Here is a 20,515-nt window from a genome sequence, read left to right as displayed (position 1 = left end):
CGACGGGAGGGGACGCGCTTCTCATCGGCCCCTGCTATTATGCCAATTAACGCAGTGTTAATTTACAGTTAAAGCGATATATTTGGTATCAAAGTGTGCGCGAAGGTGCGGGGCATCGACCGGTACCAGTTTTGACCAAGCGGTACGTGATTCTCCCGATTTACGAGGACTTTTCTCTGGTGCGGTGCTAGGCCTAGCGTCGGCCTACCACAAGTACGGCCACCGGTGGCGACGGGCCCGGCCGCTAGGCCTAACCCGACGACCAGTACGACCAAGATGGCGTCCGAGAATGGAAGTGGCCACGTCGATGGGAGACAACATAACGTCAGCGCCGAGCATCGGCAGTCTCGGCGGGCGTACGTCCATTGAAGTTCCCGGAGAGGACATTACACCGGAAGAAGCCGAAGGCTGGTCGGCCTCCGGCAAGCGCATCAAGCAGATCATGGGCGGCAAGGAAAATGGTGAGTCCGCCGCCACTACTCGCCAGTCTAGACCCAAGACTAGGGCCAGTTTTCCTAAGAGAGTTGCAGCCTCGGTATAGAAAGCGGCGATGATGCCGATAGACATGCCGAAGGAAGACACCAAGATAGTCATGAGACCATGGGGAGGTCTCAACGTAGCGAGAACTGAGGTTTCAATAATTATGTCGGCCGTCATGACGGCGGTTCGAATAACGAAGGAAGAAGCCAAAGCAGACACCATCTGCACCAACGCGCAGCAAAACATCATCGTGGTCAGCACCCCGGACGAGAGGCGTGCCACGCTGTACTCTAAGGTCAAAACCCTAAACGTAGGAGACAAGGCATACGAAGTCAGCGCCTACCGAACGGCGCCGGACGGCACGGTCAAGGGAGTCATCCGAGGCATAGCCGTACACGACACCCCGGAAGAGATAACCGAAAACATCGTGAACCCATGCAACCCCCTAGCGGTGGAGGCGCGCAGAATCGGCAATACAACCACAGTGATAGTACTCTTCGCTGGACAAAAAGTACCGAACTACGTCAAGTATGGCTCGATATTAGTCAGGTGCGGGCTTTACCGCAAGCACTTTGACGTGTGCAGGCAATGCGGCAGGATCGGCCATAGAAGAGACGTATGCCCGAATCCCAATGCCAAAGTATGCTTCGGCTGCGGAATCGTGAACCCCAGCGAGGATCACAAACGCGAATGCAACCCCAAGTGCAAGCTCTGCGGGGGACAGCATCCAACGGGCGAGAGGGAATGCAAAAACAAGTACAAGATGCCGTATGTGGTCAAAAAACGGCAATGGGAACGCAAGATGGAAGCCATGCAGCAACAACTGGAACCGAAAAGCTTTCCGCCGCTGCGAGCGCCGTCTGCTGAGAGACCCCGCGGGGATTCGAGGCAGCGCGACAGCAGCCGCAAGAGGGACAACAGCAAGGGAGGCAGGAGCGCCAGCCGCCACAGACCGTCGCAGTCGGAGGAAAGAGTCACCTGGGCCGAAGCAGTCAAGGCTAGCATGACAGAGAAAAGACAACCACCGGCGCAAAACGCCACGAAGAAGTTCTAAGAAGAGAATGGAATGGTAATAAAAGCCCTAAGAGACGAGAACGAGAAGCTAAAGCAGAGAATCGCCGAGCAGGACGCAACCATCAAGGAAATCAACGCGAAGCTAACGACGTTAATTGCGATGCAGCAACAGCAGCAGCTGCTGCCGAAGCCCGCACAAGAGAGGGAACAAGAAGAGATAACCGAGGACGAACTAGAGGTCGAGGTGGACCCGAGAGCCACGAAAACGGCGGGACCGGCTCCCAAGAGGAGAGCCATAGAGGTCGCCAAGGAACGAAAGACAATGGAGAGAATCGAAAAACAGGACGTCAGACTCGACCGTCTGGAGGCGACCAGCAAGGAAACCAACGAACGACTTACTGCACTCGCGCAAACGGTTCAGCAGATGACAACGAATATACAGAGCACGATCCAGAACATGATGGCGCAAATGCAAGCACAGCTGCAGACGCAGATACAGGCACAAATACAATGTATGGAAGCACAGATCACCGCCAAACTGCAGCAATCATGGACGGGACAGCAAGTACAGCAGCATCCACACCCCCAGTGAGAGACCTCTTGGTCTGGCACTGGAACTGCAACGGCTTTACCGGCAAGAGAGCAGTGCTGCAGCAACACTTGCAGCAACTAACGAGGAAACCAGACGTCATAATGATTCAAGAAACACACAGCGAAGAGACGCCGAAACTACCGGGCTACCGGTCGCACGACAGCCCGCCGAGCAAAAGGGACACGTCCAAGGGCAAGGGCAGAGGGGTCTGCACCTTCGTTAGGAGAGGGATCACCTTCGTGGAACACGAAATGATCGGCAGAAGCGCCATCGAACACTGCACGGTGGAAGTAATCACGGGAAAGAAGAGGAGGGAGAGCACTTTCCTGGTGAACGTCTACAGCAACCCGTCCCACGGACAACAGAAATTCAAGGCACTGTTCCACAAGGCAGCTTCAGTCGCGGGAAGCAATACGCTCGTAGTGTGCGGAGACTTTAACGCATCGAGCCAAGACTGGGGCTACCACAGAACGACGGTCAAGGGGAGAGAGCTGATGCAAGACGCCACCGACGTCGGACTGAACCTAATCACGGATCCGGCCTTTCCCACCAGGATCGGCACATCTTTTCCGAGAGACACAACTCCGGACCTTACCTTCATCAAAACTGAAGGAGGATCAAGAGAAGCGAAATGGAGAAACACGGGCCAAGAGCTGGGCAGCGATCACTACATCGTAGAGGTCGTCATACTGCTCGAAGGCCAAGGCAACACCGGCATAAGAAAGCATCGCATTACGGACTGGGACGCCTTTCGAAAGGCGCTACCCGCGGTGCAAGATGACATTACGGACATCGAGCAATGGGCGGTCAACGTCGTTGAGACGACAGAAGGAGCCACCAAAGAGCTAGAGACGGACGAACGGATAGACAAGATGGACAGTCGGCTGGCTCACCTGATAGAAGCCAAGCAGTCCATAAAGGCGAGGTGGCAGAAGCGACGAACCAACCGAAGTCTAAGGAAGAAGATCGCCGAGCTCAACAGGCAGATCGAGGTCCACTGCAGGGTGCTATGCACCCAACAGTGGAACGAGGCCTGCAACGAAGCCGACGGACAGATGCACAAGGGCAAGACGTGGAACATGCTGCGGCACCTCCTCGACGAAACCAAGACCAAGGGCCACCAACACAACAACTGGCCAGGATCCTACACAAGGCAATCTGCGAACACGGGGAGGACGAGTTCAAGCGGCGCTTGGACGCCAAGTACCTGCCGACCACCCCCAAGGAAAGACACCCGGATTACCAAGGCAAGGAGAACGAGACGCTAGATCGCGACATCCAGACCTGGGAAGTAAGAGTTGCCCTGCAGGAACTCAATGGAAGGTATGCCGCGGGTCCCGATCGAGTTACCAACAGAGCGCTCAAGAACCTCAACGAAGCGGCCATCGAAACGCTCACGAACTTCTACAACAAGTGCTGGCAAGAAGGAAGGCTACCCAAGCAATGGAAAGCAGCCAAGACGATCCTCATCCCCAAGCCTGGCAGGCCGCCCAACATAGAGAACCTCAGGCCGATCTCACTCACTTCGTGCGTGGGAAAGGTCCTCGAGCACGTTCTCATGAACAGGTGGCAGCGTTACCTGGAAGAATCGGAGCTTTACCCAAACTCCATCATCGGGTTTCGGAACAAACTCGGGACGCAAGACGCCATGATCTTACTGAAGAACGAGATCATCGACGATACGACGGGCACCAAGGACAACAGAGCCGTACTCGGGCTGGACTTGCAGAGCGCCTTTGATAAAGTGAGGCACTCGGCTATCCTGGCCCAAGTATCCAGGCTAAACATGGGCAGGAGGACATACCAGTACATCAAAGACTTCCTGACGGAACGAACCACCGAAATCTGTGCGGGAGACCTACAGCTCGAAGAGAAGAAGCTGGGCAGCGTCGGAACTCCGCAGGGGTCGGTGATCTCCCCGCTACTCTTCAACCTCGTGATGATCGGGGTGGCCACCCGGCTAGAAAGAGTAGCGGGAGTCCGGCACACCATCTACGCCGACGACGTGACGCTATGGGTACCGGGAGGAAGCGACGGACACATCGAGACAACGCTGCAAGAAGCGGTCAACGCCATCGAGGAGCAGCTGGACGGGTCTGGACTCGTTTGCTCCCCGGCCAAGTCAGAACTGCTGGTGATTCTCCCGAAAGGATCGTGCAGGAAAAGAAAGAATATGGAAGTCAAGTACGAGCGTCCCAAGATCACGGTTAAGACGGCGGGAGGACAGGTAACACCGGAGGTCGAGAAGATTCGGGTACTCGGGCTGCTCGTCCAGCGAAACCGAGTCAACGGTGACACGGTCAACAAGCTCGCGGGCAAGGCGGCTGCGGCAATGAGACTCATCAAGAGGGTGTCCAACAGAAAAGCGGGGATGAAGGAGGAGAGCCTGACTAGGCTCGTTCAATCCTTCGCAGTTAGCCACATAACGTACGTGGCCGCCTTCCACAACTGGAGGCCGAGTGAACGTAACAAGATAGACGCCACCATACGCAAGGCGTATAAGGCGGCACTCGGTTTCCTCGGGGGCACGAGCACCGAAAAATTCATGGCGCTGGGAGTCCACAACACGCTGGACGAAATAGCCGAAGCACAGAGAACGGCGCAACTCGAGCGTCTCTCCGAAACGAGAACCGGCAGACAGATACTGCGGGGCCTTGGCCTCGAACCGAGGGAAGGCAAGCAGCGAAAAGACGTACCTATACCAGATAGCATCAACAGAAAGCTCAGGGTCTTCCCGATTCCGAAGAACGTGAACCCCGAGGACAACAGGGAGCGGAGGTTGGCGAGGGCCAGGGCTCTCGTGGACCTCCACGCCAGAGAAGAAGGCGCCGCCTACGTGGACGCGGCAGAGTATCAAGGGAGCACCGACGCATACGCGACGGTGGTTGTCGGGGATCGACGGGTGCAACGAAGACCGCGGTGAGCGTCCGGACTCGAGAAGCGCACCGGGCGGAGGAGGTGGCCATCGCCTTGGCCGTTTCCGACCCCGGATGTACTACAGGGTTGTGTGACTCTAGAACGGCAGTGAAGAACTACGCCAAGGGTAGGGTATGTAGTGAGGCCGCGAGCATACTGCGCAAGGCCGAAGACATCGGACGCAACAGTCCTGTGGTGATCAAGTGGTTTCCAGCCCACATGGGCAGTGACGTGTCGGAACGCGGAAACGTGAACCACAACGAGACGGCCAACTCGGCCGCGCGAGAACTAACCAAACGCGCGGCTGAAAGCACGGCCGACTCGGAGTCCTGGTAACGGCGCAGTGCCTAGGACAAGATGACCACCTTCAACGAAATAGTGAAATGGTACAGACTGAACAGACAGACTATGCCGCCACCTCACCCGGGGCTTACCCGGAAGGAGGCAGTGTTATATAGACAGTTACAGACGGGGTCCCTGCTCACCCCGGTGCTAGCTAAGCACGTGTGTCCGAGTGTGCACGCGAGCGACATATGCAGACTGTGCGCGAAGGAGAGAGCCACCGCGGCTCACATCCTTTGGGACTGTAGCGTAAATCCGCGCGAAGCCAGCGAGAAGACGACGATCCCACCGCAGCTAGAGGCTGCAACGAAGAGCTAACCTGCCGAAGGTTAGCCTCGATTCCGTAGGCGCGGGAACTTCCCCGAAGCCACCGCATTATGGCGACCACTACCCAACGCGGCTATGATCCAACTGCAATGGCTTGGACTGAAATCGACATCCAACAGCCTGAAGACAACTCTCCGCCCATCGAAGATGAAGGCCTCTTTACGCTGATTTCAATGCGCAAGCGGGCCCAGCGTCCCAAGACATCCAAGGGCGGCGCATCGATGGCGTCGCTCAAATCAACACAGGCACCCGGCAGCGATCGCGCTTCGCTGCCGCTGTATAACAAGACTGCTCTTTGGCGTCCGCAAGAGACGCCGAAAATGAACTCCGAAGACATTATTGTAGTTCTCAAGCCAAGAAAAACCATGGACCTTAAGGCGATTTTCCGGCACGGCGAGTTGGGAGCGGCTATTGCCCAGTATGTGGGAGGAGACGCTGGCGCCGCGCTCAGCATATGGCCAGTCTGGACCCAGAACCTCGTGGTTTGTCGAACTCAAAACATCGACGCAGCAAATAAGTTGACTAAAGACTTTGACCTCAAGACCGGAGCGGACTCCCATCCATTTCGGGGCCACGTGAAGCTTAATGGTTAGGTGTGCCGGGGTGTGATCAGTGTGCGGGCTGATGAGACGACGGCTACCCTCAAGAATAAGGTGCAGTGGCGCTGAGGTGAGATAGCCTTTGTGCGCAAACTTGGAAAAACAAATGTGGCGGTGCTCACCTTTGTGGGCCGCAAGGTGCCCCGCTACGTGCATTACAATTGTGAATGCACACTTGTGCGAGAATATAAACGGACGATCCCTGCATGCTACCGCTGCGGGACCATCGGCCACCGGGTCGACAACTGCCCACACCCGGACATCGGAAGATGTGGATTTTGCGGGAATACTGTAGGAGCCTCCGAGCAGGGTTTAAAAGAACATGACTGCACCCCATGCTGCATGGTCTGCGGGCAGGCCCATTTGACTGGCTCCGCGGATTGCAAGATCAAGTTTCGGCGTCTCCAACGATCGAGACCGCTAGCCCAGCAGCAACAAGCGGGTCAACCAAGCAAGCCGAGCAAGTCGCCTATGAACAAGACGGGAAAGTCCGTCAAAACTGCCGGGCAGCAAGGAAGCGGAAACCAACCACCTCCAGCTTCTAAAAAGGCAAAATCCGGGACCGGGGCCAAGCCGCCAGCTTTCCAAGCCGGGGATTTCCCCCCCCCCCCCCCCTTGGCAACAACCCACCCTCAACATCAAAGGTAACCAACTGGGCGGGTGTCGCCTCTATTTCCTCTCCCTCCCCTTCCCCTCTCGAACTTGAGCTGAGAAAAGAGCTAGCGTTTCTCAAAAATCAGAACGCGCAGCTACAATCCCAAGTCAACGCATTACAAAACGCTAGGGCAGAGCCACCTGTCTCTGAAACAATGGAGGACGCTGGTGAACCGGCGTCTGCGTGCTCGAGCGTCGCTCCGTCAAGTGCTCCGCTCACTGCAAATATGGAAACCCGCATGACGGATATTGAGAAAAATGTGGCCGATCACATGGCCCAACTACCAGCGATTATTTCACAAATTATCCAAACACAAATGCAGCAGCTGGTAACAACCATAACTCAGCAACTAACTGTGTCCATTACTCAGCAAGTCACCCAAAACATTAAAGCCTGGATACAGACTAGCCCAAAATTATTTAGGCGCGCAGGACCCGTAAAGGAAGTAGGCCGCCCATCCAAAATTTGCCGCGACGCTATTGAGGAAGAGAATGAGGATAACCTCCTCGCTACGATGCAGAACACCAATGCAGTGAGTGGGGTGAGCCAGCCAGCCTCTAGCCTTCATCATGGCTCAGGGCAGGAAACGGACACCTCATAAAACAAAACAGGAACCTTTGGCCGTAATACAATGGAATTGTAGAGGTTTTCGCGACCACGCGAAACGAGCACACCTACGCCTTTACCTAGAAACATTAGAATTTCTTGCCGCCATCGTCGCGCTTCAAGAACCTGGGGCTTCAGCAAAAATTTCTGGATTTAACACATTTCAGCGGGACCCATCCACCTGTATCCTTGTACATAAGTCATACACAGCACAGGAGGTAGACCTCGACATAGATATAACATACTCGTACACTATGGTCACCGTGTTACCCCTGCGACGCTCTGACCCCCCTGTACACATACTGAATATATACTGTCCGCCAAAGCTAAAACATATTACTTTCTCAGATATCTTCAGCCGGGCACTGAAGATAGCGGGTCGGGACCCATTATTGATTGTGGGCGATTTCAATGCCCCCAACCAATTATGGGGCTACAAAAAGGGGGAGGTGCGAGGTAGAAAGCTAGTGGAGCTTATCTCTACGCTAGGCATCACCCTCCGGACCGACACAGCACATCCCACACGAATGGGAAACTCTGTGACTCGGAACACGTGTCCCGATCTCACACTTTCCAAACACATCCAACTCGTGGAATGGAACAATACAGAAGACACGCTAGGCAGTGACCACTGCATCATTAACACACTAATTCACACGCGGCCTCTCAAAAGGCCACTCACACAGGCTCGACTCCCAGACTGGCAGGCTTTCAGAAAGTCCCTGCCCACAACCAGCCTGGTTAAAGATGGATACGAGCAGTGGGCCCAAACACTTATGACAACACTCAAGAAACACGAAACACAGATACAAACCACGGAGGACTGCCCAGCGGTGGACAACCATCTACTCCACATCTGGGAAGCCCGCCGCAGTCTCACGAAACGTTGGAAAAGACAGAAACATAACAGAACACTCAAGAAGCGCATCCTAGATCTCACTCACAAAGCAGCTCAGTATGCCTCAAAACTTGCTGACGCCAACTGGATGGATCGCTGTAACACGGCTGCCAGGCAGATGTCCGGGAAGAACAATTGGAGGCTTTTCCGCAGCCTTATAGACCCCGCGCAGACCCGGGGCGAAACACAGCGCCACTTACAACGAGCACTTCATAATTTCAAGGGCAGCACAACACAACTCGCAGACACACTCAGGGACAAGTATCTCTGCTGCAAACAGGACCCTTGTGGTCAGGAGTATCTTTACGCAGGCAAAGATAATCCTGAGTTAGACGAACCGTTCCAACTCTTTCACCTCAAGGCAGCCCTGGCTAAAATGAGAAGGGGCACTGCGCCTGGACGGGACAAGGTCACAGTCAAGCTTCTGGCCAATCTCCCTGACCAGGCGTATGAGGCCCTTCTGGAATACATCAACACTATATGGAAGGGCGAAACCCCGCTCCCTCTGGACTGGAAAACATCTCTAGTAACCTTCATCCCCAAGGCGGGAAAGGAAATCAACACAGACAACTTGAGGCCTATCTCGCTCACCTCGTGTGTGGGCAAGCTAATGGAGACAATGGTGCGGGATAGGCTCTCCGAATACTTGGAACAACGGAATACGTTTCCAGACACTATGTTCGGCTTTCGCTCACATAAGTCGGCACAGGACATACTCCTCCAACTCAACAGAGACATAATACAACCAGTTGAAGATCCACATAATGACAAGGTCGTCCTTGCCTTAGACTTGAAAGGAGCCTTCGACAATATCAAACACAGCGTCATACTGACACACCTCAGTGAGACCCACTGTGGCCGCAACACTTTCAACTATATGAAAGACTTTCTCACCCATCGAACCGCATTAATCAAAATCCAAGAGGCAGAATAGGGTCCGTATCAAATGGGTACGCGGGGGACACCACAAGGCGCGGTGCTATCCCCCCTACTCTTTAATTTGGCGATGCTCCATCTCCCGGACCAGTTGCAGGGTATTTACGGCATACGGCATGCGCTGTATGCCGATGATATCACGATCTGGGCCACAGAGGGAAACTTAGGGCGCATGGAGTAATGCCTGCAAGCAGCCGCTCACGTAGTGGATCGCTACGCAGGGCACTGTGGTCTCCAATGCGCACCCAGCAAATCTGAATTTGTACACCTTAGGGCATCACCTAAGGACAATACCAAAATACATCTCTCCTTAACAAGTGGCCCCATACATGAGGCCAAAGAAATTCGAATACTCGGACTCTTCATCAATAGCCAAAGAAGAGTAGACACAACATTGCACAAGCTCCGCAAAATCGGAGACCAGGTGGGCCGTATGGTCCGTCGCGTCTCCAATAAGAGAGGGGGTTTGCGAAGCAAGGATGCAGTTCGGCTGGGCCATGCTTTCGTAATCAGCCGAATTCTCTATTCGGTCCCTTATCTACACTTGCGGAAGCACGACGAAGACAAAGTTGAGGTAATACTCCGTAAAATGATGAAGAGGGCACTTGACCTTCCTGTCTCCACCTCCAATGCGAGACTTCTTGCATTGGGAGTGGTGAACACCTTTCAGGAGCTCAAGGAAGCCCATCTCACAAATCAATACACGAGGCTAGCCCAAACGAAGTCGGGCCGGGACTTGCTAGCCCGGCTTCACATCCAACACGATTTACACATTCAGGAGCGGGTCCGAGTGCCCGAACTCTGGAGACGCGCCGTCAGAGTTCGACCCCTCCCCACTAAGATGGATAAGGAAGACCATAGTGGTCGTCGCCAGGCTAGGGCGGAAGCCTTAGCGCGCCACTATGGCAACAAGCAATGTGTCTACTACGTAGATGTAGCCGGACCGACCCACGGGGGGTGGTACACTGCCGCGGTCATACATCAAGAAATACAGGTGGATGGTCTCTCCTTTCAAGCCCCAGGCACAACACAAGCTGAAGAGGTTGCTATCGCCCTAGCTGCTTCTGATACCAAATCAAAACACATCATAACAGATTCGCGTTCGGCGTGTAAAAATTATGAGGCTGGCTGGATAACTCCACTAGCTGAACGAATACTAAGGAACTGCAGCCGAGACACCGATCCTACTCCCCGCTGCATAGTTTGGACTCCGGGCCATTAGGGCCTAGCAGGAAACGAAGCTGCAGACGCGGCGGCCCGAGCACTCATTCACCGGGCGTTCCCATTGGCTCCTGAGCACCTGAAACCTGAAGGTGGCTCTTTACTCTCGTTCAAAGACATAACATCTTATTATAAGGATAGGCACCGCGTGTACCCAGCCCCTGCAAAGGGACTGGGGAAAGCAAACGAACGCGTTCTACTTAGACTATTCACTAACACAATGCTGTGCCCGGCAGTATTAAAACACTTCGATCCCGCGTTCACTGGCAGGTGCAAACACTGTGGCGAGGTGGCTGACACCTACCACATGGTTTGGGCTTGCCAGCGCAACTCAGCTCTCTCCCCCCACCCCAACCCTACCAGAGAGGAATGGGAGGCGGCCCTCCTTGGCTGCTTGGACCTTCTGGCCCAAAAGGCTTTGGTCAAGAGGGCTAAGCTGGCAGCTTCAACCAATGGGGTCCCGGAATAGGGACTCCACCCATTGCGGGGCTCTTTAAGAAAGCCTCACCTCTTTTATTAAATAAAGGCTTTTCATCATCATCCACCTCACGCGGGGCTTACCCGGAAGGAGGCAATGTTATATAGACAGTTACAGACGGGGTCCCTGCTCACCCCGGTGCTAGCTAAGCACGTGTGTCCGAGTGTGCACGCGAGCGACATATGCAGACTGTGCGCGAAGGAGATAGCCACCGCGGCTAACATCCTTTGGGACTGTAGCGTAAATCCGCGCGAAGCCAGCGAGAAGACGACGATCCCGCCGCAGCTAGAGGCTGCAACGAGGAGCTGTGATCAAAAGACACAACTCAAGGCCGTCCAGCAGGTCTCGGCAGCTCTCGAGAGGGAGCGACCGAGCGAAACCGAGGAGAGGGGGCGGCACCCCCAGGAAGGGGGCGGCGGCCCTCTCGAACCCGCGGAAGTAGCGAGGGACGTAACAAGACCTCAAGGAGCACAACGCACGAGATTGACGTAGTGGCCGCGTCGCTGTAAAAGCTTGTCCTCCCTGCTTGGAGGGAGCCTAACCGACTCTGCAGGCTTTCTAAATAAAAGTTGTTCTTTCTCTCTCTCGCAGCACACCCGGACTGGATGTCGCCAAGAAGTCCTTCGTGCAACTTGGGCGCTGAGCAATGCCAAGTTCTCCTACAGCAGGTCTGGTTTGCGAAGACGGGGCTCTTCCGGAGTATTGGTGTAGGGCAGTCGTTTCTCACTTTGTTCCGTACCAAGGCAGGACGCCCACCCACGGAGCTGACCGATACCGACCAGTGGCACGTCAACATCCTACTGCTTGCGGCCCAGCAAGCAGTAGGATGACATTTTTCTAGTGAACCGATCTCCCACGTTGAACCCAGAGCCGAACTGGTCGCCTTTCAGCAGAAGGGAAAAGCTAAAAGGCTTGAGTATTTTACGGTGTGTGTTTTGAATATTATAAGCGTACTAAATTACTATGTCCTTCCCGAGTGTATTTCTAATAGTGTATAGGTACGTTTTGGGATAATCAACGATCAATAGCCAATTACGACCGGTTAAATTTTACTCTTGCTGGTGGAGCAGAAGATAACGCTCAAACCACGTGATAACTTATCATGTCATGTCTACTGTCATGTGGGGAGGGCCAGCGCAGCAGCAGCAGCCAGTGGACTACCGCACTAGGCGGCCCACCCACATGTTCTGAAAACATTGAAGAAATAAAGATGTTTGTAATCAATCAATCAATCGCGCGATCACCGAACCCCTGACAGCGAGAGTCACTGAACCAACTGGCGACAACCCTGCAGAGTTGTGCACAAGTGTAGTAGAAGTTATGGCCTTCAAATGCCTAAAAATTAAACCAAACGATTATGTGCAACGATGCAAACTAAAGAAATTTTATTAATTCCAAATTTGCAGCTGCATAAATATTTTATAACAAAATTTAACATTTGTTTCAAAATTTAGACTGTTGCCAGACTTACGTGAATAACCTTGGTGGCCAGATTTCGGAACGACAACTATCACTTCCCACTTTTACTAAAAATGCTCAGTGGCAACATACTATTTGCTGACACAAAAACAGCCTCATTTTCGCAGCAATAAAAACAGCGTAAGTTCCAATCTTACAACAAAGACATTGTTGTTGAGCTTTCAGATTTTTTATGCCGTGTGGCCAGACGCTTGTGTTCATAATGCAACTATTTCTATTCGCGGATATGTTCTGTGTTTTATAAATTCAAAATTTGTAGCTGCCTAAGTATTTTATAACAATATTTAACATTTGTTTCAAAGTTTTTACTTTGTTGCCAGACTTACGTGAACAACCTTGGTGGCCAGATTTCTGAACGAAAACTATCACTTCCCGCTTGTACTAAAAATGCTTAGTGCGAACTTATTATTTGCTGAGACAAAAGGAACCTCATTTCTGCAGCAAGTAAAACAGTGTGAGCTCCAAGCTTACAACAAAGACATTGTTGTTGAGCTTTCAAATTTTTGAGGCATTGTGGCCAGACGTTTGTGCTCATCATGGCAACTATGCATTTCTTATCGCAGATATATTCCGCGTTAGAGTAAAAAGTATTATTTTATTTTTTCTGTTGTGAGGTAGCAATAATTTATGCAACAAGCAGTCTAAATCTTATTGAGTCATCTGCATCAACGATGTTACAGCGGCGCCTCGCATCGAGCGGCCGTGCCCGCGGTCCGACGCGGCATTTCGCCCTGCAGAGGAGCTGCCCAGCCCATATGACGATTGCATGCGCCAAATCCAGCGCTGCAGCTGTCAGTAAGGAGTCCTGGGTGGTATCGCCACGCAGCCATAGGACCTGGAAGAGCATAAGACCGTCGTAAGACTAGCCTTCGAAGCCGCCAGGTCCCGAGGGATCTCGGCCGGTTTTCAAGGACGCGGGGGGGAGGGTGGGGGGCAAGTCCGCCCTCCTGCCACTTATCTGAACTAAATAAAGTTTGTCTGTGCTAGCTCTGCGCGTAGCCCGTTCCAAGTGTTGTTAGCCCTCTTTTACCAACTAGCAGAGTGTTCATTTTTCTTTAATTTTGCTGCGCTGCCTTACGGGCACAGCAAATTGAATATTTTCTCTGGCCAAGTCGGTCCGCGTTTTGAGGCCAAGACAGAGGCGGGGGGGAGCACATAGATCAGAACCCCAGAAGCGTGCACGGCGGAGTCCGATTTGCCAGTCGCGGGTGTACTTCCGGGCGACGCGTAAAATTTTCTGTGTATGCAGGACCAAGCAAGCGACACGGGCGAAACACTTCACGCGACGGTGCTGCTCTAACAGCGCCCTACGAGGTCCACAAACAGTGCTAATTATTTACTGTCCAAAGTTCCTGCTATGCAGCGCGCGGGGCTGGAGGGAAGCGGCGGAGTGCTTGCCCTTTGCAAAAAAATACATATGAAAACAAAATGCATATGAAGGCAAAAAGAAATGAGCGCGCGCTGACACGCCGATTAACGGGGAGGACTCTGCGTAGACCTTTGTCAGTGCTGCTGTTTCCAAAGCCATAAAGGCGATCTAGTCGAGCCGACCACCCACTGAAAACTCGTCGCAGTGAAATTATTCACTCCATTCTCCCAGTCGCCTGTCCCGGCCGCCGCCGGCGCACTAGCTCAACGCCGAGTTACCATGGAAAAAGGACATTTTCCTTCCTCCATGATGCGCCGCGAGCTGTGGGGGCGAGATCTAGTGCGGAAAACCACATGGCGCTCGCGAGCTGTGGCCGCCGTGCTTTCCAAAAGTCGGTGCTAGTTGCTCGCAGCCGAAAGGCGTCGTCGCGCACGCGGAGGCGCAGAAAAAATGAGCGGCAGCACACCCGGACTGGATGTCGCCAAGAAGTCCTTCGTGCAACTTGGGCGCTGAGCAACTCCAAGTTCTCCTACAGCAGGTCTGGTTTGCGAAGACGGGGCTCTTCCGGAGTACTGGTGTAGGGCAGTCGTTTCTCACTTTGTTCCGTACCAAGGCAGGACGCCCACCCACAGAGCTGACCGATACCGACCAGTGGCACGTCAACATCCTACCGCTTGCGGCCCAGCAAGGAGTAGGATGACATTTTTCTAGTGAACGGATCTCACACGTTGAACTCAGAGCCGAACTTTTCGCCTTTCAGCAGAAGGGAAAAGTTAATAGGCTTGATTATTTCACGGTGTGTGTTTTGAATATTATAAGCGTCCTAAACTACTATGTCCTTCCCGAATGTATTTCTAATAGTGTATAGGTACGTTTTGGGATAATCAACGATCAATAGCCAATTACGACCGCTTAAATTTTTCTCTTGCTGGTGGAGCAGAAGATAACGCTCAAACCACGTGATAACTTATCATATCATGTCTACTGTCATGTGGGGAGGGCCAGCGCAGCAGCAGCAGCCAGTGGACTACCGCACTAGGCGGCCCACCCACATGTTCTGAGAACATTGAAGAAATAAAGATGTTTGTAATCAATCAATCAATTGCGCGATCACCGAACCCCTGACAGCGGGAGTCACTTCCCAGTCAAAAAACACTACAGGATTACAACAGAAAATTTCTGTTGTGTTTCTGTCTCCTGTCCTGTCATGTTTTTGGCATGTTGTCTGTCTTCTGTCCTGTTGTGTCCTGTCCTGTTGTGTCTTCTGTCCTGTTGTGCCTTCTGTCCTGTTGTGCCTTCTGTCCTGTTGTGTCTTCTGTGCTGTTGTGTCTTCTGTCCTGTTGTGTCTTCTGTCCTGTTGTGTTGTGTCGTCAGGACTCCAGAATTGTTCTCAAAGCCTGCACACGCATGGGTAGCTGCAGAGCAGTGAGCTCAATGCATGCACCCCAAAGCAATGCCATGCCAAAAACAAATTTAATGCTGACTTTATTGCACAAAATATTTCAGGCTACTCTGTTAATGGCACAAATCCCACGATGCCTTGGTGGCTTCTACTCTCGGCTGGTCGAACCTGGGAAAAAAATTTAAGGGGACACTTAAGCTCTGCAATAAGGGTACACCGTGAAAGGGTACACCTAATAATGGCATGGTAATGACACGTGTATATTACACAGTTACTTTATGCACGTTAAATGCTATCCATTCAGCTGCACACTCTTTCAGCTACTGCTCTTACAGAGCCACTAAAGAGGTATCTACAAATCAGCAGGTGAGTAGGGCTCAAGTAAGAGTAAAGTAAATGTTTTCTTGCAGTTTTGCATCATGTGCAGCTCTCGAATGAACTTACGGGAGAGCAACTAACTGTATATGCATTTACCTTTCATGCACTAGCAATGAATTCTTTGCTGTGGGCAAAAAATACTCACTGAATTATGAGCGGCGCAGATCAGAGCATTTCTGTGCCAAATACCGAGCCACCTTCTTGTGCCGCCGCGTAAATTCTTCAGGAGGGCAACCCTTCAACTTAAGGAAATACCGGAAGGAATCTGCAAAAAAGAAAAAAAACCCTGAGGGAAGCTAGGCCTCTAGGACCCCAAGTCTAGAAAATTCTGCTCCCCCCAAAAATTGCTCAAATTAAAATCATTGGGCAACATAGAATAAAACTGGCCGTCTAATTTGGTAACTCGTTCTTATGCACTTTTACTTGTACCTCAGCGTGAAACTCACAGCCAAATTTAAGAAAAAACACAATTTCAAAACTTTATCAAACTTCTTCCGTACTACAGCGCAGAAAACTTTACCAAGCAATACAAGCTCATGACAGTGAATGAAATTTTCCAATGGGTCTTAAATGCATGCTTAGATTTATAGGAAAATTGCAGACTATTCAATCCCGCAATGAAACACTAAACGAAATAAAAAGATCGAATAAACGTGTGTAAGGGTCGCACTTTTTTTCCATATATGAGGGCCAATTTTCGGGTTGCAGCCCATATTCGAAATGTGCAAAAAAATTTTCTTTTTAAGCAAAAACACACAAATCAGGGAAAGAGTGACAGTTATTCTACATTCAGTCATCACTCCTTGAGTCTTCTGAATAAGAGCTGGGGCTGTGCTCTGGTGCATGCTCATCCCACAGGAAGTCACACAGCAAGTCCGTTGTCAACGTGTACTGTTCCTCACTTCCATAACATAGCAGAGCAGCCCTTGCAGTTCGGGGGAATTTGCAGGGCTTGCCTCAGAAATCGCATTTTTTTGCAGCTTGTGTTCCTTAACGCACCCTTCTGGTTGCACCATCGCTGGATGGATTTCTCATCCACATCGAATTTTCTGCTTGTCACACGCTTGCTGCGTTTAAGGGCGAATTCCCAGCTGTGTAAGTTATTAAGGTGCTTGCCCACCTTGCTAAAATTGCAATGCTCGGCGGTAGCACACAAAACACACAACTACATAAAACTGCCACACTACCACAACTTCTGTGGCTTTGACAGCAACAAAAAGTTGGAGATACTGATGCTCATACAGAGAGCGGGAGCTCGTGGCAGAGGAAAAAGTTACTGATGATGACCCGCGGCCTAGGGCGCCATCTGTTGGCAGCACCTGCAAGTGCCTGAGCGCATGCATTTCGAAGGCTATTCCCACGTGGTTCATGGAAAGTCTGTGTGCGCCCTTACACACTCTCTTTTAGTGTTTACTTCGGCCTGTACACAAGTGCATCCCTTATGCACGTTTATACGGTGCACGTGCTGGCTTTTTTTTATTGCTGCTCAGAATGGAAGAACAATGCTTAGGAAGTACTCTGAAAAGATGTGGAGTGCTAAGAGATAAAGAGGGAGGTCTGCGATTTTTGCAAATTACACTCTTCTGGTGGCACCAATAAAATTCAAAGGGTAGTCACACGTGAAACCTGAATTACAATTTTCAGCTCACCTGACACTGCAGCCACCTTTACAGGGGACAGTGGCGGGAACACTTTTGTTGCCCCTTTAGAACGGGCATTGTTAGAAAGTGTTCCCGTCAATGTCCTCTGGGAAAGCACGTCGCTTCCCCAGATGCTCACGGCCAACTGCTTGCAGAAGGCAGAGTCCCCAGGCAAGGCCAAGAGCCTCTCCCAAGTAGCCGGTGCAGTGTAACTGTCATGACCCAAGTGGACCTGCAGAAGCAAATATTATGTATATGCATGGCGCAGCTGACATAGCATACATGTGCATGCATGCACTAGTGTATGTACATTCAATCATGTACTGCCAATTCCAATTTACTTGGCAAATTGAAACCAAGGGACACCTTTACAGATGGCTGACAAGTGTTAATCAAGGAAGAGTAATATTTAAACATGTTTCTTATTGCCCTGATTTTCCCTGACACTCAAGCAGCAAAATGGCTGCATGCTCTAATAAGCAATTATGACATACACCGATATATCGTGCACATTAAGTTAAAAGTGAATGATGCAAAGATGTTACGAGGAGCTTCTCAAGGCAAAAGGAGGCTGAAAGCTCACAGAACAAGTCATCCAGCATCACCTAACCTAGCTTACTAAGTAGTGACATCCGTATCCTCAGTCTACATTTTTAACTCAATGTACTTCTGGTAGAACACATACATATTTACACTAGGATGGTATGACCATCATCATCAGCCTGACTCTGCCCACTGCAGGGCGAAAGACTCTCCCACATCTCTCCAATTAACTGTTTTTTTTTGCCAATTGCTGCCACTGTATCCCCACAAACTTCTTGATCTCATCTGCCCATCTAACCTTCTGCCGCTCCCTGCTCTGCTTGACTTCTCTTGGAATCCACTCCGTCAACTTTAAGGACCAGCGGTTATCTTGCCTTCGCATTACATGCCCTGCCCAAACCCATTTTTTCCTCTCGATTTCGAGTAGGATATCTTTAACTCGCGTTTGATCTCTCGCCCCCCCTTCTGAGCTCTTAACGTTACATCTATCATTTTTCTTTGCATAGCTCGCTGCGTTGTCCTTAACTTAAGCGGAACCCTCTTTGTTAGCCTCCACATTTCTGACTCATAGATGAGTACCAGTAAAATACAGATATTGTTTACTTTTCTGTTGAGGGATAGTAGTAAACTGGTAAATTTGTTTTTGAGGAAAGGAAATGGTGCAGTATCTGTCACACATATCTCAGTGGACACCTGAACTGTGCTGCAAGGAAAGGGAGGAAGGTGGGAGTGAAAGAAGAAAGAGAGAAAGAGATGCCGACCTTTCTCCAGAATAATTTCGACCCCCTGGGAATCTTTAGCGTGCACTGATATTACACAGCACACCGGGCGCCTTTCGCGTTCAGCCTTCATCGAAATGCGGCCGCCGCGGTCGGGTTTACAACTGGGTACCCTGGCTTGGTAGACTAGCGCCTTAACCCCTGCGACACAGCAGCGGGTAAATGGCAAACTGCTATTCATGATCTGAGAGAAGTTGCCTTAAGCACTCCACTCCAGTCTTATTTTTCCAGTTATTTTCGGCTCATGATCCGGATCAGTGGCCAATACATGCCATAACTAGACGTATTATTCCCTTACTACTTCCAGCACCTCGCTACTAATTGTGACCTGCTGTTCCCTTGTGAAACTCTATATGGACTTTAACGTCCCAAAGCAAAATTGGCCACGAGAAACACTGCAGTGGAGAGCTGTGGCAATTTTAGCTAACTGGAGTTCTTTAAGGAGCACTGTCATCACATAGTACGCTGGCACCTTGCGACTTACTTCCATCGAAACGAGACTGCTGCAGCCGGGACTGAACCTGCATCTTCTGGCTCAGCAGTTGAGTGCCCTAAATACTGGTCCATCACTGCAGAGCCATTCACACTAGGACTGGCACACTAGTGCGTTAACAGACTTAGTGCTAAGAGAAAAAGAGAAAGGTGCCAGATTCTATAATTTTAGCAAATATGTCCACACATACTTACATGGCACGGCGCATCATGCAAGGTCAACTGGAATCCCAACGTAATGGGTTTGAGTAAAAAAAAGTGGGAGATAAATGCGAACTTTCACTCTCATTATCCTCAAAAACAAGTGTCGTTGAACTATCAATACCTGAAGCACCTAAGTATCAAGTTCTGAGAATAAAAACCAGACAATGTAATCACTCTTTCTGAAGCCTAGTTATTTGTTAAAATTATTTTCAATACATTTTCATTCCGGCATTAGTTATGCCTCTGAAGTTAATTTCACCTTTTCCTTTCAAATCTAAATCGGTGACAATTCAATATTACAATCTCTGCAGAGAACTTTCACAATAGCTGCAAAGTTCTGAATTGAAAAGGAGGTTAACTGCTCCTTACTACAAAATTATTTTGATGAAAAAATACTCCACGTTAGGCCACGACTTTAAGCAGGCAGCAGCTGGATACACCACACTATGACACTCCATCATTATAAAAGCTTCGTGACATTAGCTGGGCATTTGTCAAGGATAAAAATCGAAAATTTTGAGTCTGTATAGCATGCCAGGAAAAATGGGGTTAAAAAGCTTACCTCTCCTGCCTCATTCAATGCCCCCACAGTTTCGTCAATCTCCTGGCCAGCCTGTCCAAGTGCTGCAAAAACGAGCAGAAATTAAAGGGAGTGCAGCAAGCAACACAGAAAAATGTCGATGTGCCGAAATTGGAGCATGCTTTTATTAGACACAGCTCCAGAGAAGATAGGCTGGCCCAATTTTGCCACATTAATACAGATGGCCTTCATTTTTTCTCACAACACTTTGCACAGTAAAAGTTCAGTAACTGGCTCCGCGTTAATTCTGAAAGTTGGTTAATTTGACCTGCCCGCCTGGTCCCTACTAATACCTATGGACAGAAGTTGATGGGGCGAAACTCGTTAACTTGGATGAATTACAGTGTGCATTGGCTATTCAACCAAGCACCGCAGCCCCGAGTCACCGGGGAGGGACAGAGGTGCAATACAGGCTACGAAAATTGTCGCCCGAGCAGTGGTGCCAGAGAGAGAAAAAAGTCTACCATGTGCTTTGCTGCCATGGTGGCGATCATACAGGCCCAAGGCATTGTCCTGCATACATCTTTGCACGCTCTACAAAACTGTTCGGCGTACTCCTGTGTTTTCAGTGTTTTAGCCCTAGCA

The 20,515-nt window shown here is 50.9% G+C and overlaps 1 long non-coding RNA gene across 1 annotated transcript; it reads right to left on the bottom strand.

The window, feature by feature from the left end:
• Window positions 1-15,380: 15,380 nt before the first annotated feature.
• LOC149357623 (uncharacterized) lies at window positions 15,381-17,912 on the bottom strand. The gene is made up of 3 exons (XR_016289916.1): window positions 17,342-17,912; window positions 15,838-15,934; window positions 15,381-15,482 (listed from the first exon to the last, which is right to left on the bottom strand). It is a non-coding gene; the product is annotated as an uncharacterized LOC149357623 (long non-coding RNA).
• Window positions 17,913-20,515: the final 2,603 nt, after the last annotated feature.

Source organism: Amblyomma mixtum, chromosome 3 (genome assembly GCF_055824585.1).
Source record: "Amblyomma mixtum isolate Tamu chromosome 3, ASM5582458v1, whole genome shotgun sequence".
Lineage (NCBI taxonomy): Eukaryota > Metazoa > Arthropoda > Arachnida > Ixodida > Ixodidae > Amblyomma > Amblyomma mixtum.
The sequence above is the reverse complement of the archived record's forward strand: the minus strand, read 5'-3'. Positions and strand labels throughout refer to the sequence as shown.